We start from the raw sequence: 15,395 nt of genomic DNA, 5'->3' as shown, positions 1-15,395 counted from the left end.
TTTTTCCCTGCAATTCATTTCTAATCTCGTAGCGTTGTGGTTAGAAAAGATGCTTGATATGATTTCAATTTTCTTAAATTTACTGAGGCTTGATTTGTGACCCAAGATGTGATCTATCCTGGATAATGTTCCCTGTGCACTTGAGAAGAAAGTGTAATCTGCTGTTTTTGGATGGAATGTCCTATAAATATCAATTAAATCTATCTGGTCCATTGTGTCATTTAAAGCTTCTGTTTCCTTATTTATTTTCATTTTGGATGATCTGTCCATTGGTGTAAGTGAGGTGTTAAAGTCCCCCGCTATTACTGTGTTACTGTCGGTTTCCTCCTTTATAGCTGTTAGCAGTTGTCTTATGTATTGAGGTGCTCCTATGTTGGGTGAATATATATTTATAATTGTTATGTCTTCTTCTTGGATTGATCCCTTGATCATTATGTAGTGTCCTTCCTTGTCTCTTGTAACATTCTATTTTTTTTTTTTTTTTTTTTTGCAGTTCGTGGGCCTCTCACTGTTGTGGCCTCTCCCATTGCGGAGCACAGGCTCCGGACGCACAGGATCAGCGGCCATGGCTCATGGGCCTAGCCACTCCATGGCATGTGGGATCTTCCCAGACCGGGGCACGAACCAATGTCCCCTGCATCAGCAGGTGGACTCTCAACCACTTCACTACCAGGGAAGCCCAACATTCTTTATTTTAAAGTCTATTTTATCTGATATGAGTATTGCTACTCCAGTTTTCTTATGATTTCCATTTGCATGGAATATCTTTTTCCATCCCCTCACTTTCAGTCTGTATGTGTCCCTAGGTCTGAAGTGGGTCTCTTGTAGACAACATATATATGGGTCTTGTTTTTGTATCCATTCAGCAAGCCTGCAACTTTTGGTTGGAGCATTTAATCCATTCATGTTTAAGGTAATTATCGATATGTATGTTCCTATGACCATTTTCTTAATTGTTTTGGGTTTGTTTTTGTAGGTCCTTTTCTTCTCTTGTGTTTCCCACTTAGAGAAGTTCCTTTAGCATTTGTTGCAGAGCTGCTTTGGTGGTGCTGAATTCTCTTAGCTTTTGCTTGTCTGTAAAGCTTTTGATTTCTCCATCAAATCTGAATGAGATCCTTGCCAGGTAGGGTAATCTTGGTTGTAGGTTCTTCCCTTTCATCACTTTAAGTATATCATGCCACTCCCTTCTGGCTTGTAGAATTTCTGCTGAAAAATCAGCTGTTAACCTTATGGGAGTTCCCTTATATGTTATTTGTCATGGTTATGTGATTTATTTTTTTAAATTCTAACATCTGTTATACACAGCTTAGATATATTGACTTTCTGATTATTCTTCTTATTCTTTATCTTATTCTTTATTCCTTTACTGATGTATTTTCTTCCAAAAAACTACATTTTCTTCCAGTTTTTGTCTGATAGTGAAAAATAAAATTTTCATTTGCAGTATACTGAGAAAAAATGTTTACCTTGGATCTTCACTTGGCTTCTGTGAAAGAAACTTCATAAAATAATATGGGCAATTCCCATTACTAATCTTAACCATGTACAACAGAGGTCTGTACAGTAACATAGCAAAAATAAGTTACTGTACTTTTACTTACTCATTGCCTGTTTTAGACTAAGGAGCAGTGAGAGACATTTATGAATAATGATACCTCAGATCACTTTTATTAAACGTCCTCTAATATTTGGATATTTGGTATCTAGCTTGTGTTATCTTTTGTACAATCTTGTCTTCTTTCTTTGCACTTTAGTGTAACAGCTTTGTGATTTCCTATCTTCTTCTTCAGACACTCAGGTCCGTCAGAATTTCCTGTGATTGTGACAGTAGAGAGTCCTTCCTCCTCAGAAATCAAAGCGGTCAATGATTCCTCAGAAAGTGTTCAGGAAGAGCCAGAGAAAATCAGTTTGAAACAAGAAGCATTGCCGGTACAAAGTTATCACTTTAAAGCTATAGAGAAGATTATTTTTCAAACGGAAGCCTGATTGCAACACAGCACAGCTTGTGTGAGGGTTCTGTTTTCTCCTCCCATCTGCATTGTATCCCCTTGAATGGTTCCCTAAAGCTTAGACCAAGGTGAATGGTGGACATTTGAACTCTAAGAAATAAAAATCAAAACATGTCGGTAATAATATATTTTCCTTTCCTTAGAACCTTAGTGTATTAGATTTAGGGAGAACCTTAGTGATCATAAGGTAAAGAAATTGAGTTCTGAATGAATATTGAGTTCTGAATGAATAGTCAGCTGATTCAGTGCTCTTGTTTTACAGATGAGAAAATTGACAGTTTAGTTGAACTCTCTTTTTATAAGAGGAAAAAAGGGCCTCATTTTAAAAAAAAGTAAAGTTGAAAAAAGTTTCGATGTTGATATTCTCCTTTCCTAAAATAAAAAATATCAAGAAGCTACATTACATTACCAAATAAACCTGACCTCTAATGTCATTCCATACTTTTGTTTGTATGGACAGAAAAGAAAAATTGATTTTCATAAGAAATTTTTGCACCTCAAAAATAATATATTTATTTTATTTCAACTTTAAAGCAGAGCTGAATATTTCTAGTAAATAAAGGAACACCATTTGGGAGGGACCTTGTCTTTGTGCTACAAAGTCCATGTTTAATTTTTAAAAATTATTTAACATGATTTTATTTTCGTATGAAACATGAAACATGACAGGTTTCAGAACTAATTATCCCATTATTGTAGGACTATGGGAATTACTCTTTGATGTTCAAAAGAGAAAATTAGATTTTTATTTTTTTAATTAAAATTAATGATAATATAGAGAAATTTTAAGAAAAAACTTAGAAAATTATGAAATGTTAGAGTAGGAGAAATCTATAGTTCATGTAGAGTTACCCCCTTTCATTTTATAAATGAGCACCTACAATTTGTAGCACATAAGTGGTTTATTAGTAAATGGCAGAGTACGACAAGACCCTAGAGCATCTAACCTGCATTCCTTGTCATTTTAGATGCGTTGTATTCATTTCCTTCACGAGTAGACCAGGAGATTGTATTTCTAAAAACAATGATATACACTGGGGAAGACTAAGAAGTTTAAACACTGGGACCACAGAATAGCAGATTCAGAATGCACTGAGAATCCTTGCAGCTCTTCTCTGTTTTGACAATACACTACAATGATGGTATCAAAGTGTTTAAGTATATAAGCCCACAACAATCAAGAGATTTCAACATAGTTTTGAAAGATGGAGACAAGTGGAAGAGAGTGAAACTGAAGCAGTAGAACAGAGGAAAAGCATCACCTAGAATTATGCACAGGGACCACCTGCAACTGAGGAGGATTCTGATCCCACCTGCAGAAGTATCCCCATGCTCAGATGTGCATGTAGGAGAGAGGGTGGAGTTAGTTAAAAGTGTGACTGAAATAGGGGAGCTCATTGAAGGGTTGTGTTTAGAGGAGTGGACTCCCAGCCCCGCCCTCACTCTCCTGAAATGAGATGATTTCTTTTTTTTTTTTTTTTTTTTTTTTTTTTTCCCGGTACGCGGGCCTCTCACTGTTGTGGCCTCTCTTGTTGCGGGGCACAGGCTCCGGACGCGCAGGCTCAGCGGCCATGGCTCACGGGCCCAGCCGCTCCGCGGCATGTGGGATCTTCCCGGACCGGGGCACAAACCCGTGTCCCCTGCATCGGCAGGCGGACTCTCAACCACTGTCCCACCAGGGAAGCCCGAGATGATTTCATTTTGAAAACAGTGAAACTGGCGAGAACTAGGGCAGCTAGTATGAGTTTTTACACCCTAGAAAATTGTGTTTGGGGGGATCCTATTACAGTTACTCCCTGCTTCTTCCTGCATAAGAAGCCAATCAATCGTTGACTTCAGGGAGATTTCTGTGCTCATTCTTAAATAGGAAATAACTGTCATTTGCCTGATAGTTGAGTAAAGCTTACAACATGAGAGAGGGGAAAAAGAGTGAAAACATATCCTGGTAGGACCGGGGACAATTTTGGGAACAAAATAATTTAAGAAAATACCTTAATTAGTATCCTGAGAGAGGTTTAAAAGAGCTAGCAACTATAAAATAAGACTAGGGTGTTAATTAAAAAGAGAATGGTCAGAAACAAGAGAGGTCTCTTGGAAATGAAAATATGGTTGCTGAAATAAATTCAGTAGGAATATTAAAAATTTCTCAGTATATAAAAAAGAAAGACACAATGGAAAATATGATAGAAATATGTTAGAGAGGCTGCATCTGGGAGATCCAACATGTTACATGTTACATGTTACATGTTACATGTTACATGTTACATGTTACATGTTTTTTTCCGGGAAAAAAAATGGAGGGAAGCTGTCAAAAGGGCAAGAAAATTCCCCACCGCTGAAAGTGGACATCAGGCCTCAGATTTAAAATAGTTACTCAAGTTTTGAGCAAGATGAACAAAAACAGGCTCATACCTAGGCACCCTTCATTGTGAAACTTTAAAATACTGAAAAAATAAATTAAAATCGAATAAAATACTGAGAGGATACATCCATTCCAGAGAGAAAAATACTGGTCACCTAAAAAAAGAGTTAAAATCTGACTTTATCATAGTTGTCATCAGCACCATGAATCCTGGAAGGCGTTAGAAAGATACCTCCAACGTTTTTCCAGCACATAATTTTCACCCTAGGGTTTTGTATCCAGCGAAACTATCAGTCATAAGCGGAGGCTGAATAAGATATTTTGTACAGAAAGAAATTTGAAAAATTTACCTCCTGTGCTACATCTTAAGCTATTTATAGAAATAATCGAGCAAAATGAGGCAATAAACCAAGAAGGAAGGTAATAGGGGACTCAGTGCAGAGAGCAGCTAGTTTATATTGGAGAGGCTTCTATTGACTGTGTGATTGAGAGCTTAAAAACACCTTGAGGCATATTGTACTTACTAGGTACTAGGCACAGTTGGAAGGGAGGAGGGAGAGGAAGAGGAGAAGGAACTTGAACTCCAGAGGACAAAAGGCTATACTGACATAAACATGAAGCAAACTAAACTATGGTTGATTTTTAACCTACTATTGATGAGGAAGAGGAGAATCCACTTGAACTTGACTCTATAGATGTCCCCCTTTTCAGTGACACACAGGGGTAATGACCACCTATCTAATTTGTTGTCCAAACCAGAACTTGTCCAAACTCCTTACACTTCAATAGTATAAGGAGGCACTCTAATGCTGTAACATCAGGACAACATGTATAAACTGGAACAGCCCAAGGAGGCTTAGGGTATGTGGTCACCCTGCACAAGGGCAGTGACACTGACACAGTATGGAACGAGGTGTAGTTTATACACAGAGACACAGTACATCTGCAGTGGGCAATATTAATTTAATTGTAATAATGGCAATACTGTCTTGGTTTGCAGCTTTTATTGTCAACTTGCATGTAATAGCAAATAACTAACATAAACTATACTTAGTATGTATTTGCATTAACTTGGTATGTACTGAAATGCATTGTGTACCAGTATGTACTAAGTATATATTAGGCTCTAAGTGTTTTTGCATATATTAACTCATTTAACCCTCTGAATAGCCTTATGAGGTTGGTGCTAATATCATTCCCACTTTTGAGAAAAGGAAGCTAAGACAGAGAAGGAACTTGCCCAGGCTGTACGTAATTTAGGGTTGGATTGAGGCTTTGAGTTTAGGCTCTCTGCCTGTTCTCTTAAACCTTACTCCCTACTGACTCTCAAATAACAAAAGACTTAACTGCACATAGAACAGAATATAAATTTCAGCTTTGACAACGTAAAAGCTAGGTTTGGAAGGTAGACAAGAGGTAGAAAAAAGGCAAAATGGTATGAATGTCCTCATTTTACAAAGCATGACATTGAGAGAGTTTATAGTTGATCAACAATTTAAGTTTTTAAGTATATCACTACAAGTCAAAGAGATCATGAGCAGTGGAATAACTAATGATGACATAACTTTACTGAGTAGTGTGGACATAGGAAAGAGTGTAAAGGAACTAAACCCTTACTTAGTAAATTAGAAAGTGAACAGATAATGCCTCAAATTTAGTCAGAAAATAGTCCTATAAGAGTATCACCTGGAAATGGAGAAGAATTCAAACTAACAATAGTTGGACCTCCCTGGTGGTGCAGTGGTTAAGAATCTGCCTGCCAAGGCAGGGGACACGGGTTCAAGCCCTGGTCCGGGATGATCCCACATGCCGTGAAGCAACGAAGCCCATGCGCCACAACTACGGAGCCTGTGCTCTAGAGCCTGCGAGCCACAACTACTGAGCCCACGTGCCACAACTACTGAAGCCCGTGTGCCTAGATCCTGTGCTCCACGACATGAGAAACCACTGCAATGAAGAGTAGCCCCCACTCGCTGCAACTAGAGAAAGCCTGCACACAGCAATGAAGACCCAAAACGGCCAAAAATAAATAAGAATAATAAAATAAGAATAAAAAATACCAATAGTTGACGTAAACCTCATAAAAAAGGAAATCCAAACAGCCAGTAAACACAGAAAAGTGTACAACTTCATTATGTAATAAGAGAAAAGTGAGTCCAAACCAACGAAACTACATGCCAATCAGATTGACAAACACCTAAAGTCTGGTAGTATCAGGTATTGTAGACCTGGAGTACTATGGGAATCTTCTACCCTGCTTATACTGGAGTATAAATCGACACAACTACTTTGGAAAGCATTTAGCACTCTCCATCAACTGAAGGTACATAAATAGCCTGTGACCCAGCAGCCCTCACCCCCGCCCTGTGTAAATGCACCAGAATAACCGGTACAGCAGGATTCCTGTCCATGATTTGCATTAGCACAAACCGAAAACAAACCAGATGTCCATCAAGAGTCAAAAATTAAATAAATTATGTGTATTCGTACAGTGGGAAAACCATCAAGCAATAAAATTGAATGAACTAGAGCAACAGGCAGCAATGTGGATGAATTTTTTAAACGAATGTTGAGTGAAAGAAATAAGATAGAAAAGACTTCATAAACTATGATTCTCTACATAAAGTTAGATGTTGACAAAACTGAACTCTTTTGTTAGGGATGCATGCAGGTTAAAGGAAATGATTGTGGAGAAATGAGGATGGTGTTTAACCGGGAAGAGGGAAGGAGATTGTGATGAGAAAAGGATATGGGGGGTTTTTGAGATGCTGACAAGTATCAATACTTTCAGATTCGAGTATTGGTTAAGTAAGTATTCTCTTTTTAGTTGTTACATTGACAGTTTTGTTCTATGCACTTCTCAGTACGCATATTGTATTTTACAATTAAAAACCTGAGTAGGGCTTACCTGGTGGTGCAGTGGTTGAGAGTCCGCCTGCCAATGCAGGGGACACGGGTTCGTGCCCCGGTCCGGGAGGATCCCACATGCCGCGGAGCGGCTGGGCCCGTGGGCCATGGCCGCTGAGCCTGCGTCCGGAGCCTGTGCTTCGCAACGGGAGAGGCCACAACAGTGAGAGGCCCCGCATACCGCAAAAAAAAACCCAAAAAAAAACTAAGTAAAGAATCGGTTGCTTCTTGAGTGCTGGATGTGGGAGTGGGATGGGACTATTTCATTTTAAGCCCTTCACTACTGCTTGCGTTCACATGTTCATTCATTCAGCATTAATTGAACATATGCTGTGCACCAAGCACTCTTCTAATTTTATATGTGTTTTAACTCACGTAATCCTCACAAGAGCTCTGTGATATGGAAGCTTATCTCTATTTTATAGATGAGGAAGTTGAGGCCTAGAGTTATAGAACTTGTCCAAGGTTATATAGCTAATGGGTAGTGCCAGACTCATTTACCTCAGAGAATCTGAATTTTTACAATATAATCTAAAAGAGAAATTTAATTACTAATTATAAGCAAAAAATTGCACATTAAAGAAGATGACAAGTTTTCATCTATCCAGGTAGAGAAAAACACACAGTCTGTCTTTCACACACGTACTTCTTGTATTGGCAGGGATTTTCCTTATTAAGCAATTATTTATTGACCGTCTACGTTGTGCTAGGCACAGGTGCTGGGGATAAACACTTAATAAAATACACCGCCTATCTTCAAATAACTTGCACTCTAAATGAGGAAGTAAGCCAACAGTTATAGTAGAGGTTATATATCAAGTGATACATCGCTGATGGCAGTATAAAATCTCAGAAATCTTTTGGAAAGAAGTTTGGAGATAGGTACCTCAGAGCCTTAAAAATGTTCATTTGCTTTGACCTCAAACTCATTTTTATAGATTTATTGTAAGAACGTTATTCTCAATATGGAAAAAAACCTTCATGCATAAAAACGGTTATTTTGTCTTATAATATTGAAAAGTTGGAAAGAATTTAAATGCGTAACATGGTTAACCAGTAAACCCACTCAGTGGAATATTTTGTAGCCCACACACACACAAAAAATCAAGGTTATGAATCCCTTGATTATGACAAATAATTGATTTCAATGTTAAATGGAGAAAAGGTGAACATAAAATTTGATATCCAATATAATGGGAGCTTTGTCCCAGAAAAATCACCCTAGCCAGTGTACAGAGGGAGGAAGGAGAGCAGATGACAGGAAGGAAAATTATTCCAAAGCCTTATCATTAGTCTTACTTAAGTAATAGAATATCAAGCAATTTTACTTTCTAACTTTTTTGGTGCCATATTTCCATGTAAGGGACATGAATTATTAATACTTTGTAGGAAGAGGGTACACTTTCTCACAAAAATTTAACACTGTGTTCTAATTCCCTCCATTAGAGGGAGAAACTATTTCATGTAACTGCACTTTGATGTGCTATTTAGAACCAGTCAGGAATTTTAGTCTATTTTCCTCTGACTGTGGTGAGGGCTTTTTGTTTGTTTGCTTATTTGTTTAGAATTTCTTTGAAATCTGTTTTAGAAGATTGATTAAATCATTATATTAAAAGTAGAGGAATTTTGCAATTTTTTTCCCCTTTTCCCCATTGAAAACTTGACTGGCTTTAGTAATGAAACATTAAAGAATTTGAAGTTCTTAGACTCTCAATTTTTTAAACATGTTCTGAATATAAAAATATATGTTCATTGAGCAAATGTTTGAAAACAATGAACAACTTCTTGAAGGAAATAAAAGCCACCTCTGCATGTACACACACCTAATCCGCTCTTTTGTCTTAAAAAAGTATCAAAAATATTTTGCCATGTCACTAAATACTCTTCTACATCAAAGAATTTGATTAAGCTTATGCATCATCTCCCAGGAAAAATGCACAGATATATTTTGAATGTAGAACTCCTGAAGCCCATTCATTAACTCTGGTTGAGACCTGTTGTCATTCTTTTCTTAGTGGCTTCATAGCGCATTCCTTCATACGGTGAGCTATTTTTGTTTAAACAATCCCAATTTGGAGGCTCTTAGCTTTCTTCTAGGGTTTGGTTATAAACAATCTTATGACATCATGTTGGTAGATAAATCCTTGCCCACATCTTTGATTTCCTTAGGGTAAACCCCTGATGTAGGATTGTTGTTAGGTACCAAAAGCTACTCTCCAGAAAGTGATACCAGCTCCTATCCCAATGATGGCATATAACAGAGTTCCTCATTCTTTAAGTGATTGTTCAAAGCAGTTAAAATGTATAAATATACCGTACTGTTTTCATAAGTATAGGTATTCTGATTGTTTATTGCTGCATAAGAAACCACCCCGAAACAGCGGCCTAAAACAATGACAATCATTTATTTTGTTCATGAACCTGGAGGTTGAGTAGAATATTAATTCTTTTACTACACTCTTACTGACTGAAAACAATACCTACTTGACTAGCTCACAGTTCTGCAGGTCAGAAGTCCAGGCACAGCGTGACTGGGTTTCCTGCTCAGATACACACTGAAACACGTGGTTCCCTCCTGAGAGTGTTAAAGCACGTGAAATTTAAGTGTAAACATAGAGCCCCAAATGTTGGATGTTCACCATAGTTTGTGTGGGTCACAGAGCTGAAATCAAGATGTCGGTCTGGCTGTGTTAGCATCCAGAGGCTCTGGGAAAGAATGCCTCCAAGCTTCTTTGGCTTGTTGGCATAATTCAGATTCTGCAGTTGCAGGAGAGAGGTCCCCATTTCCTTGCTGGCTGTCAGTCGGGGGGCAGTCTCAGGTCCTAGAGGCCTCTCGCTTGCCTTCCCTGCCACAGCATTGGACTTCTTCAGAGCCAGCAATGGAGAGTCTCCCTCCCTTTTGTACTTCAATTCAGGAAGAGTTCAGGTCCTTTTCATGGGGTGCCTGAGTAGGTCACATCCACCTAGAATAATCTCCCTATCTTAAAAAATCAACTGATTTTGAATCTTAATTCCATCTGCAAAATCCCTTCACTGCAGCACCCAGATTTAGGGTTTGATTGGATAAGTGGAAGGTTTGTGTACTTCAGTAAGTAGGAGTCTTAGGGGCTCTGTTAGAATTCTGCCCATTGCAAGCAGTGTCCCCACTTCAAGGACTGAAGTGTCTTAGTTCCTAAAACTCCTGAGAGAGTTTATCAGTGTTCATTTTATTTTATTGATCTTGGTGAATGGGAAGACTACCACCTCTGTGAACAGGAATGGCACCCAGCTTCCTGAGTCCACAGTGTGGCTCTGCTACTTAGTGGTGTGACCTTGGCTGTGCTGCTCTACTTACTCTACTTCTCTGCCTCTGTTTCCCTCATCTGTAAAATAACATGGAGTTAGTGATTGTTCTTTCCTCGTAAGGTTTTTTGTTTTTTAAATAAATTTATTTTATTTATTTACTTATTTATTTATTTTCAGTAAACGGGCCTCTCACTGTTGTGGCCTCTCCCGTTGCAGAGCACAGGCTCCGGACATGCAGGCTTAGCGGCCATGGCTCACGGGCCCAGCCACTCCGCAGCATGTGGGATCTTCCTGGACCGGGGCACGAACCCGTGTCCCCTGCATCGGCAGGCGGACTCTCAACCACTGCGCCACCAGGGAAGCCCTATTTATTTATTTTTGGCTGCGCTGGGTGTTTGATGCTGCTCACGGGCTTTCTCTAGTTGCGTCGAGCGGGGGCTACTCTTCGTAGTGGTGTGCGGGCTTCTTATTGAAGTGGTTTCTCTTGTTGCAGAGCACAGGCTCTAGGCGCGCAGGCTTCAGTAGTTGTGGCACGTGGGCTCAGTAGTTGTGGCACGTGGGCTCAGTGGTTATGACACAGGGGCTCTAGAGCGTAGGTTCAGTAGTCGTGGCACACGGGCTTAGTTGCTCCGGGCACGTGGGATCTTCCCGGACCAGGGCTCGAACCCGTGTTCCCTGAACTGGCAGGCAGATTCTTAACCACTGCGACACCAGGGAAGCCCCCTCTTAGGGTTTTGATGATTAGACTATTTAATGCCCAGGGAACTCCAAGAACAGAGCTCGACTGTAAATTGCTTTAAAAGTGATTACTTTAAAAAAAATGCTTTTGAATCTGCAATTATGCAATTCAGGTATGTTAAGCATGTTCATTAATAGGACTTCCTACTATAAAGAGACCCACAAATAAAAATAGAATTTTTCTTTCTTGGCCTTAACTATTTATTTCTGACTTGCTATGTTATACGCATATGCCTTTTATGGTAGGTTGCCACAAATTTATGTTGGAAAAAGTGGAATTTAAATAAATCTTTACTATGCTAATTTGATAGATTTTGATAATTCATTTCACTAGCATGGTATGATATTACCAGTAGCAGACTAAAATCTGAGTTCACTTCTGGCTCTGCCCCTAAATCCTGATAAGACCTATAGCTGGAAAGGCTTTTAGATATTATACTATGAATTAGTTATAATATTTACTCTGTTTAGGAAAAACTGGAGGAGTGCCTAAAGCAGTTAAAGGAGGAAAGAGTAATAAGACTTAAGGCTGATAAATGAGTCAATGAGGCAAACAATTTCTTATACTTTTGAGAGTGTTTTGGTTTTATTTTGATTTGATTTTAAGCCATATACACATAGTTTGTAAACTTTAAAACTGTAATATGTTGCAAATTGGTTGTGTCATATGGACTTTTGCATTTACTGGTATTTAGTGATCATATGATCTATATTCCAGAAAGCATGTTTTTAAAAATGTGAAAATCTCGTTTTGTGTGTGTGTGTGTGTGCTTTCATATGACATTAGCTTATTTTCTGTTCATGATTCTTTGATTAAAGAAAGCACTTTTTGTGCATATACTGTATATACAGTAGCATAAAAGGCATGATGAGACTCTCCTGGCAATGAATTAGGAAAGTGAATCATTTAAATAAATTTAAGATATTGGAAAACTTGTAAAAATGCAATGAAAGATAAAACTATATACTATAAGAATTACATTAGGTAATGTGCATGAAAGCAGGGCATAATCTAAAAAGTTCTATATAAATATACTTTATCATAGGTTGAGCGTAGGGAGGAATTTTCCAAAGTGCATCCATTGGATTGGCGGACACTCATTCAATAAATGTTGAGCACCTGCTTATATAAGGCAAAAGGGGCATCATGAACATAACAGCTTTTCTGAGAAATACTAGAGTTGAGCTTATAGGGGGTTTTAAGTGCATAGGTGATGAGTGGAAGGGGAAGAGTGCACGCGAGTGAATATTTTCAAGAATCCTAAAAAAATATTGGTGATCGTACATTTAATAAATTGGGTTGGGTATGATTTAGGACTTTTAAACGTAAGCATAGATATTTTGCTCACTAAAGTTAATTCTTAACATTCAGCAGAGTTGTAATATGTTTTGTTCAAATCAGATTCTATAATTCACTTTCTAATTTAAGGGAAACTTAAAGCAGGTAATTTTCTGATGTGGAATGAGGCTCCATTATGAATTTAACCAGTTAGAAATGTGATCTTTTGTGAAAGATCATTAATAAAACAATAACTTTTATTTATATACCACCTAAGTGTTATATAGGAAACTTTGTTGGGTGCCTGGGGGTTTTGGTTATTATGTGATATGGTCTCTGTCTTTCCTGGTGGAGAGTTAGGTTAATTACAGATTAATTACATTTTGAGTGTTTTAGTTTTGTTCCTTGAAACTAGACAAAACTACTTTTGATGACAATGAGAAAAAATCATGTCAGACATTTTCAGTCTTCTTTTATAGCTGGAACATGAAAATGCCCAGTTAAGAAATATAAATTTCTCTTTGTCTGAAGCCCTTCATGCCCACTCATTGACAAGCATGATCCTGGATGATGAAGGTGTTTTGGGCAGCATTGAGAATTCTTTTCAGAAGTTGCATGCTTTCTTAGATATCCTTAAAGATGCTGGGTTAGTTCATTTCTCTTCATGGCATTCTTCTCTTTGTGACTATAATGGTAGTTTGCTGAGGAACTGGAGCAATTTTCATCACTTATGTAGCCATATTTAGCCAAATTTAGTGTAATTATAGGTAATATAGTTGACATTTTAAAATGAGGAATTAAATTTTTTAAGAAATGCAAATAGGGGAGCCTGCTTTGGTAGAGTGGGGAGCCCATTATAAAAGAGTAACCTGTAGACAGAGTAATTAGTGGGTATAGTTTTTTGTAAAGACTAAATTGAAGGCAGTTTTCATTGAAAATATTCGGGAATGGATAAGAATTTTCCTATCTTTCATTTATTTTGCTTGTTTGATAAGTTTGAATTAAAGTTATTTTTGTCTTAAACATAAAAATTATTATTAATCTGCAGGGAAGATATAGGTCAGTGGTTCTCAACCAGGAGCACTTTTGCTGAAAGAGGGAAGTGGAGATTGATAGTTGATGGAGTGGTGTTTTGTCAGTGAATGAATTTGTGTTGGTAAGGAAGGAACAAACACATTCTTGGAAACTGGAGGAAAGGTGGTAAAGAAGTGTGGGAATGGAGGTGTGACAGGCAGTGGACGGGGTGCATGGTACATGTTGAAGCTGCTAGTGAGACAGTGGGATGTCTCCTAGAGGATGAATCTGGAAAGGGCTGAGAATTTGGGGGAGAGAGAGGCTTGTAGTCTGGAGTAGGATGTTGGCTTTTAAGATTTTAGAAGTATTTCATGATGGTAGGTCTGGGGAAATCTAAACTGCTCTTATGTGATTATAATAACCTTTGTCTTTTCTCCTTTCCTCCTTTGGTCCAGGCTTGGGCAGCTGGTATAGATCAGTCAGATTTTCATTTACTAGGTCGTCCCCAGATGAATTCTACTGTTAGTAGTCCACCTAAAGAAGAAAAGAAGGCACTTGAAGAAAAATCAGAATCAAACAGAGTGCCCCAGTACAAACGCAAAATCTCCAAGTAAGTGGACAGGACAGCACTTAATAATTCTAAGAGTGATTAGCAAAAAGGAAATGACCAAGTCAGAGAGAAAATAATAATGGTCAGTCTCTAATAGTTCACATGCTCGGGAGCTAGAAGACTCTGGAATCCTCTCCAAATCTGAGATCAGTAAATGTGGGCCCATTTCATGATACTGTATTGTTGTACATAAGAAAACTGGAAGTTCTTTAGAAAATTTATGAGTTAAAGCAAACTCTCCTTAATGAAGAAAGAAAACATTACAGAAAATATTCCAAATTTTAAATTGTATAAATGTCTATTCTATTCATATTTTATCTAGGTTTCTATTTGTATGCAGTCAGCATACAATGAAGGAACACTAATGAAGGTACACATACTGATATAATTGTTTTAAAAAGTAATCTTGACATAGCTAATATGTAAGATATTATAGTGACTCACCGGGTCATGGGAATGGGAGGGGAAACCTGTCAGCTTTTCTTCCACCTTACTTGGAGCCCCCTTTGCCCACCTCAGCCAATCTCAGACTGGTCTTGGGAACTGACAGCTTGAGAACACAGTCTGGTCACAAACTATATATTGTTTACATGTGCCTGGAGGATAGAAAAGAAATTAATTTTTCTTACAGAGTAGGGTTTCATTCTTAGTGAGGGAAAGGAAATGGGTAATAACTACCCCAATCACCAAAGTCTGAAAATGTAGCTGACATAGCCTTGGATATAGCTAGGTTAAGTTGAGAATCACTTGGCAAGATATAATTAGAAAAAAAATGTCTCTGAAGTCTTCTGAATAATCAGTTGACTGTGTTAATAATAAGATCACAGAGTAACATTGAAGTTTTGAACTCTACTTTTTAATGGTTGTCTTTGTTCATCACTGAATTTTTGCCTTGTCTTTTGTCTTTCCCTCCAGTTTCAGAAAATTACAGGTGATGCTGGGATTCCTTTGCCTCTTGACTCCTTCCATGTCCCAGTCTCTACTCAGGAGGCCTTAGAAACTTCCAAAGACAACCTGGGGGTCCCAGTCACGGAGCAGCGGCAGGAGTCTTTTGAAGATTTCATTGCTAGAACATGTTCTCCTTCAGCAGACGTCATTTCTGGAACTGGAAGTCAAAGAAAAGAAGAGGAATTATCTAGAAATAGCAGGTCTTCTTCAGAGAAAATGACCAAAGCAGGTGAATATACCAAA

The 15,395-nt window shown here is 38.1% G+C and overlaps 1 pseudogene; it reads right to left on the bottom strand.

Moving 5' to 3' along the window:
- Nucleotides 1-15,038: 15,038 nt before the first annotated feature.
- LOC132526278 (centrosomal protein of 78 kDa-like) overlaps nucleotides 15,039-15,395 on the bottom strand; it is a 59,191-nt pseudogene continuing 58,834 nt past the window's right edge.

The sequence above is a fragment of the Lagenorhynchus albirostris genome, chromosome 9, assembly GCF_949774975.1.
Source record: "Lagenorhynchus albirostris chromosome 9, mLagAlb1.1, whole genome shotgun sequence".
Lineage (NCBI taxonomy): Eukaryota > Metazoa > Chordata > Mammalia > Artiodactyla > Delphinidae > Lagenorhynchus > Lagenorhynchus albirostris.
This window is presented reverse-complemented; position numbering and strand designations above follow the sequence as displayed.